Genomic DNA, 8,304 nt, shown 5'->3' on the forward strand with positions numbered 1-8,304 from the left:
ACAATTGCCCCGGCCCCCATTCCTTACTTCCTTTTCCCTAAGTTCAATTACAACTCTATTCCTTCTCCTTCAAACAGAATTTGTGTGTAAATTGCTAAATTATAGAATCGTTATTAAATCGTGTTAACTATATTTAACATAGTTAACTATAGTTAAGCTAGCGTGTTTCCCTCCCCCCCTCTGCCATATTTTACTGACTTTTTCCTATATATATTGTTACATAAGTATTATAAGAGTACACTGAAAAGCCTAGCATAGTTATAAATGACTTTTTTCTTTTAATTTTACCTTGTTCAACGAGGCAGAGTTTGTGACCGTAGAATTTGAGTGTCCGTTTGTGCCTCGTTTCTCAAGTTTCTTCGTCGCTTCGGTTTTTGTGAAAACGTGTCAATTGTTCCGAGAGATATTTGCCAAAATCCACTAGAAACTCAACACCCTCATCTAACAAGGTTTAATGGATTTCGCGGATTTTAACTTTTTAAATTTGGGTGTTTTCGCTTTTATTCTTCTTCTTCTTCTTCTTCTTCTTCTTATGTTTCCGAGATCAATTTTATGTTTTTTTTGACAATCACTTTTTCCTCTCAATCTGTTTTTAAATATTATCTTTGAATAAATTATAATTTTTAAACTTTGAGAGCAATAATCTCATTCAAAACTAAGGTATAGCTACAAGAAAAATGTATCCATAAGTAATGGAGTCTTTGCAACAAACTCTTATTTTCTAATCTCTTTATCTTTGCAACCCAATTCCGTAGACATTAGATATTTCCAACTATAAAATTTGTTTTGTCAAAGGTTTGTCTAGTTCACTCAAGTTTACTCTAGTTTACTCAAGTTTACTCTAGTTTACTCTAGTTTACTCAAGTTTACTCAAGTTTACTCAAGTTTACTCAAGTTTACTCAAGTTTACTCAAGTTTACTCTAGTTTACTCCAGTAGACATTAGATATTTCAAGCTATAAAATCTGTTTTTTCAAAGGTTTACACCGCCAGGTTGCAAAGATATAGGTATTAGATCATTTGAGTTTGTGGCAAAGACTCAGTTCGATTGGTTTCCTTACATACAGGGTGTCCTAATAAACTTGAGAATTGAGATACGAATTTAAAATCTTTTTTGATTTCTAATAATTAATAAATAACAAAAGGGTGTATTGGGACACCCTCTATAACCAAAGTGCCGGGGGAGGGAGGGGGGTTGCTTTGAAAGGGGTCATTTCTTAGAAAGGAAGGGAAACTTTACATTTCTAGTCATTGAAGCGATCTTTTATGATCTTTAATAGTTTTGAAAACACGTTGTTGAAAGCAGCTTAAACTATTTCATTGAGAGAATATAATAAATTCTGCAGTTTTTTTATGTACTGTACTGTAATATGCTGTTTACTTTTAGGTAATATTCCTGAGAGAAACACTGCTGATTGGATAAGTGAGTAAATGATTGAGTGAGTGAGTGAGGCTACGTGTCTAACCCTGCCTGCAGGGAGAATTAAGCCTGACTGAGTGACAAGCTACTCGCCGCACCGGTCATACTCATTCTAGCTCTCTACCTACCTTACTATCCTTCTAGCTAGCTCTCTACCTACCTAACTATCATTCTAGCTAGCTCTCTATCTACCTAACTATCCTTCTAGCTCTCTACATACCTAACTATCCTTCTACCTCACTGCCTACCTAACTACCCTTCTAACGCTCTACCTATCTAACTATCCTTCTAGCTCCTTACCTAACCATCCTTCTAGCTCTCTACCTAACTATCCTTCTAGCTCTTTACCTAAGTATTCTTCTAGCAGTATGATTGTCAAAAATAGTTTTTAAAAAAAAGCTTAAGTTCAATTAGCTAAACAGCTAGATTGACGCGTAAGCAGTGAATTAAAAAACGAGCAGTAAATGTTTTCTTATCTGCTTGAAAGTTAAAGCCTAGAGAATCCTGAAGCTTTAGTTACCAGAATAATGGGAGGAATTTATTGAAGGAGAATTCAAACTATTTAAACAGTAGCTTGCCTCTAGCTTCAAACAAGGCATACAATTTAGAGTTTTTAAAGAGTTTTTATGGATAAAAAGGTTAGGACGCAAAGTTAGTTTAGTTGGTAGGGTGCACAATTGGTTTAGCTGGTAGGACGCACAATAAGATTTAGCTTTAATGATACACAATTGCTTGAGATGGAAGGACGCACAATTAGTTATGCTGGTAGGACGCTCAATTAGTTTAGCTGATAGGACGCGCAGTTGGTTTAGCTGATAGTGCACACATTTAGTTTAGCTGGAAGGACGCACAACTAGTTTAGCTGGTAAGACGCACCTTTAGTTTAGCTGGAAGGACGCACAATTAGTTTAGATGGCAGGACGCACAGTTAGTTTAGCTAGTAAGATGCACAATTAGTTTAGCTGGTAGGACGCACATCTAGTTTAACTGGTAGGATGCACAACTAGTTTAGCTGGTAGAACGCGCAGTTGGTTATGCTGGTAGGCCACACAATTAGTTATGCTGGTAGGACGCTCAATTAGTTTAGCTGATAGGACGCGCAGTTGGTTTAGCTGGTAAGACGCACCTTTAGTTTAGCTGGTAGGACGCACAATTGGTTTAGCTGGTAAGACGCACATTTAGTTTAGCTGGTATGACGCACAATTAGTTTAGCTGGTAGGACGCACATCTAGTTTAACTGGTAGGACGCACAATTGGTTTACCTGGTAGGACGCACAATTGGTTTACCTGGTAGAGGGACGAAGAAACAAAGTTAACTTAAAATGTTTGAAGATTAGATAATTAGGACGCACAATTAGTTTTTCTAGAGACACCGAGAGTTCTTAAAGAAAAATAAATAAGAAAATTATGTGAACAAATTTTCCATTTATATTTAGAGTTTAAAGGGAACAACAAAGCTAATATAAGCATCAGCCCTTGAGAGAAAAAAAGTTTGCTGACACCGTAAAGAATGTTAAAATGCAACACAACAATTATTTTTCATTTTTTCAACTCCAATAATGCATTATGCAATCCCGGCGCAAGAGAGAGTTTTAATGTTTGTAGGAGTAGNTTATGTTTATGTTTATGTTTATGTTTATGTTTATGTTTATGTTTATGTTTATGTTTATGTTTATGTTTATGTTTATGTTTATGTTTATGTTTATGTTTATGTTTATGTTTATGTTTATGTTTATGTTTATGTTTATGTTTATGTTTATGTTTATGTTTATGTTTATGTTTATGTTTATGTTTATGTTTATGTTTATGTTTATGTTTATGTTTATGTTTATGTTTATGTTTATGTTTATGTTTATGTTTATGTTTATGTTTATGTTTATGTTTATGTTTATGTTTTAAGTTTTATGTTTTATGTTTTATGTTTTATGTTTATGTTCATTTTTAAGAATGTCCTTGTGTTAAAAAACTGCATCATCTTTTTTTTTAAACTAGGCGTGTCAGAGCTTATAATGATAGGGTCATTTCGGGTTACATGGGGTCAATTATCTACCTTCTAATTTTGTGGACAACTTCGAGAAATAAATTGCATTTAAAAATAATGCAATCCGCGAAAAAGATCAGCTAAAAACGCCTAAAACTTAATATTTAAAATATAAAAATTGTATTTTTAGAATTTCAAAAAAGAGATTTCTTCGTTCAGCCAGTTTCTAAATTTGAACTATTGTACCTGTTCGCTTACTTTTTGAACATATTTCATTGTAATTTAGTAGTCAACGTGCTACAATAGGAAATACAACAACATATTTCGTTATAATATAGTAATCACCGTGCTACAATAGGAAATATAACAACATATTTCATTATAATATAGAAGTCAACGTGCTACAATAGGAAATACAACAACATATTTCATTATAATTTAGAAGTCAACGTGCTACAATAGGAAATACAACATCATATTTCATTATAACATAGTAGTCAACGTGCTACAATAGGAAATACAACAACACATTTCATTATTATATTGAAGTCAACGTGCTACAATAGGAAATACAACAACATATTTCATTACAATATTGTAATCAACGTGCTACAATAAGAAATACAACAACATATTTCATTATAATATAGTAATCAACGAGCTACAATAGGAAATACAACAACATATTTCATTATAATATTGTAATCAACGTGCTACAATAGGAAATACAACAACATATTTCATTATAATATAGTAATCAACGTGCTACAATAGGAAATACAACTGTATACATGATCTCCTTAACCTCTCCTTCCTTAGATATAAGGTAAACATGATCTCCTTGACCTCTCCTTCCTTGGATATAAGGTATACATGATCTCTTTAACCTCTCCTTCCTTGGATATAAGGTATACATGATCTTCTTTACCTCTCCTTCCTTGGATATAAGGTATACATGATCTCTTTAACCTCTCCTTCCTTGGATAAAAGGTATACATGATCTCCTTAACCTCTCCTTCCTTAGATATAAGGTATACATGATCTCTTTAACCTCTCCTTGTAAGGTATACATGATCTCTTTAACCTCTCCTTCCTTGGATATAAGGTATACATGATCTCTTTAACCTCTCCGTCCTTGGATATAAGGTATACATGATCTCTTTAACCTCTCCGTCCTTGGATATAAGGTATACATGATCTCCTTAACCTCTCCTTCCTTAGATATAAGGTATACATGATCTCTTTAACCTCTCCTTCCTTGGATATAAGGTATACATGATCTCCTTCACCTCTCCGTCCTTGGATATAAAGTATACATGATGTCCTTGACCTCTCCTTCCTTAGATATAAGGTATACATGATCTCTTTAACCTTTCCTTCCTTAGATTTAAGGTATACATGATCTCCTTCACCTCTCCGTCCTTTTGATATAAAGTATACATGATCTCCTTCACCTCTCCGTCCTTGGATATAAGGTATACATGATCTCCTTCACCTCTCCTTCCTTGGATATAAGGTATACATGATCTCTATAACCTCTCCTTCCTTGGATATAAGGTATACATGATCTCCTTGACCTCTCCTTCCTTAGATATAAGGTATACATGATCTCCTTCACCTCTCCTTCCTTAGATATAAGGTAAACATGATCTCTTTAACCTCTCCTTCCTTGGATATAAGGTATACATGATCTCCTTGACTTCTCCGTCCTTGGATATTAGGTATACATACATATACTCTTCTTAACCTCTCCATCCTTAGATATAAGGTATACATGATCACATGATCTCCTTAACCTCTCCTTCCTTGGATATAAGGTATACATGATCTCCTTAACCTCTCCTTCCTTGGATATAAGGTATACATGATCTCTTTAACCTCTCCTTCCTTGGATATAAGGTATACATGATCTCCTTAACCTCTCCTTACTTGGATAAAAGGTATACATGATCTCCTTCAACTCTCCTTCCTTGGATATAAGGTATACATGATCTCCTTCACCTCTCCTTCCTTAGATATAAGGTATACATGATCTCCTTAACCTCTCTGTCCTTGGATATAAGGTATACATGATCTCCTTGACCTCTCCTTCCTTAGATATAAGGTATGCATGATCGCTTTAACCTCTCCTTCTTTGGATATAATGTTTGCATGCTCTCCTTCAGCTCTCCTTCCTTAGATATAAGGTATACGTGATCTCCTTGACCTCTCCTAACTTGGATATAAGGTATACATGATCTCTTTAACCTCTCCTTCCTTGGATATAAGGTTTGCATGATCTCCTTCAGCTCTCCTTCCTTAGATATAAGGTATACATGATTTCCTTGACCTCTCCTTCCTTGGATATAAGGTATACATGATCTCTTTAACCTCTCCTTCCTTGTATATAAGGTTTACATGATCTCCTTCAGCTCTCCTTCCTTAGATATAAGGTATACATGATCTCCTTGACCTCTCCTTCCTTAAATATAAGGTATACATGATCTCCTTGACCTCTCCTTCCTTGGATATAAGGTATACATGATCTCTTTAACCTCTCCTTCCTTGGATATAAGGTATACATGATCTCTTTCAGCTCTCCTTCCTTGGATATAAGGTATACATGATCTCCTTCAGCTCTCCTTCCTTGGATATAAGGTATACATGATCTCCTTCAGCTCTCCTTTAGTTTCCCGGTAAAATCGTTCAAGTGTGAGTAAAAGGCGGGAATTACTTTTGGTAACCTGGGCAGCGCTGGGCTCCCAAGCTAGTTTATTAATAAACTTAAACTGAACTAGACAAAAATGTTGCATTCCAGGACTCTGGGAATATTCTAGAAAAGTATTCTTAAACTCCTAAACTCGATAATTCCTTTAGCTCCTAATAAATACTTGAAAAGAATGCTTTCAATTAAAGACAATATTACCGGCTACGTAATTAATAATCCACAAGGATTACCTGCGCTTCGCGTCACTTTTTCTAGAATCAATAAGAGCTTATAATAACAATAATGTTCATTTGTAATTCGTTTTTTTTTCTGTACGTTTCTTACGTTTTTTCAGTCACGCTCAGAGTTAACTCCCCACGCCTCACCGTTGTACATTTGAATATCCGAGCTGGGCCAACCTTTGCAGTCCTACTTTAGACTGTACCGCCAATTTACAATTACTAAAACGGCAGAAGATTGTGTCCCAGACATCCAGGCTGCTTTGAAAAGTTCTTAACTAGATCGACTTTTAAGCGACGCAACTTACAACGCCTTGGCTTTTGTGCGTAGTGTGTACCTAGCTCTCACTTACTCAATTTAATTTGTTAGAGTCCGTGTAAATGTACATGAATGAATAAATGAATAGAAATATAAATGAATAAATTGTAGAATATTGGTTTAAGATTAAGTTTGTAAGAAGTTATTGGAAAAATTCTCATCGATTTATGCGTTAGAGCTTGCTCAACCTCTTGATTCGTGAAGATGAATCAATAACATCATATTTATTTCGCCGATTTTTCTGTCCTACAAGAAAATTTTAAATATCTAATCTTTTTCATCAAATTTTTTTAAAATCCGTTTACCTTCCCTGGGACTGAATTTAATAAATTTAAGCTTCGCTGCTGAACTATACTTACGTACTGCCGGTTCAAATTTGAACCACCACTGATTTAAAGTTAAAAATAAGGGATTTATTTAAATCGGTGAATCTATCTATCTATCTTTTATAATCAATCTATCCATATATATATCTATCTATCTATCTATCTATCTACATATCTATCTATCTATCTATCTATCTATCTATCTATCTATCTATCTATCTATCTATCTATCTATCTATCAATGGGAATGTCCTAGAAAGTCTAATATGTGAAGTATGCCTAAGTAAACAGGGATTTAGAAAAACTATGACTATTTCACAAAATTGCCTATTTTTAGGAAAACTCTCAAAAAAATGTTTTTAGGGAAATGATTATTGAGAAGATCCACCTGGAAAACAGAATAATTGTTTTAAAATTTTCAAGTATATTATGTTTCATTATAAGTCCCTGGCCAGGGGGGGGGGGGAGTTGGTCAAGAGAGGAAAGGGGAAGGGGGAAAATGAGGGGAATGCGGGGATATAGGGACAATGGGGGAACTAGTTTAGGAAATGTGAAAGTAAGAAAATAAATTTTCCTACAAACATCGGGGTTTAGTTACGCTATTGTGTTTTGTATCGTTATTTTTCGTATATGTTTTAGGTTTTTCGGTTTTCAGGAGGTTTAGCAACAACTTACAAGGTCTTGATAATTCACGAATTTTTTTTATCTGTTTGTTTATGTAAATTTATAAACGAAGCGAAATCAATCGATGTGGAAGATATTGTCGTTTTTCTAGGCTTAAATGCGTTTAATTTCATATTTCTTTAATGTAGAAATGCTTATGTGGAGAAACAGCAAATAAAACCAATCAGGTTTTCCAATCATAAATAATAATATCTAATTCATACTTGATCAGACAAAGCTTTCAAGGATACCGTTGTAAACGGGCAGCGCCATTTTTTAAAAGATTTATAAAATTTATAAAATTTATAAATTTTTTTGTAAAATGTCTCTTAAAATCACGCTGACAGTCGATCCCTTTAATTTAATGAAAATTATAATAATTTTTCCCTTTGAAGATTTATTAAACAATTTGCATACAAAATTCTAAAAAACATTTATATCACTGAACTACTGGCAGTTCAAGCAAACAAATTAATAATAAATAAATAATAATATAAGTAAACTCAGGGACAAACAAGTTTTCACTGAAAGGAATTGAGTCTTTGTAACAAACTTAGATTTTCTAATACCTATATTTTTTCCACCTGATGGGATTTATAGTTTGAAATATCTAAGGTCTACGGCATTGGGTTGCAAAGATATAGAGATAAGAAAATCATAGTTTGTGACAA

At 33.9% G+C, this 8,304-nt stretch overlaps 1 long non-coding RNA gene across 1 annotated transcript in view; it reads right to left on the bottom strand.

The window, feature by feature from the left end:
- Positions 1–586, bottom strand: part of LOC111713458 (uncharacterized) — a 1,902-nt gene extending 1,316 nt beyond the window's left edge. Inside the window, exon 1 of the long non-coding RNA XR_002767695.1 lies at positions 289–586. This is a non-coding gene — a long non-coding RNA (uncharacterized LOC111713458). The remainder of the gene's footprint in view (positions 1–288) is intronic.
- Positions 587–8,304: the final 7,718 nt, after the last annotated feature.

The sequence above is a fragment of the Eurytemora carolleeae genome, unplaced genomic scaffold, assembly GCF_000591075.1.
Source record: "Eurytemora carolleeae unplaced genomic scaffold, Eaff_2.0 scaffold1181, whole genome shotgun sequence".
NCBI lineage: Eukaryota > Metazoa > Arthropoda > Copepoda > Calanoida > Temoridae > Eurytemora > Eurytemora carolleeae.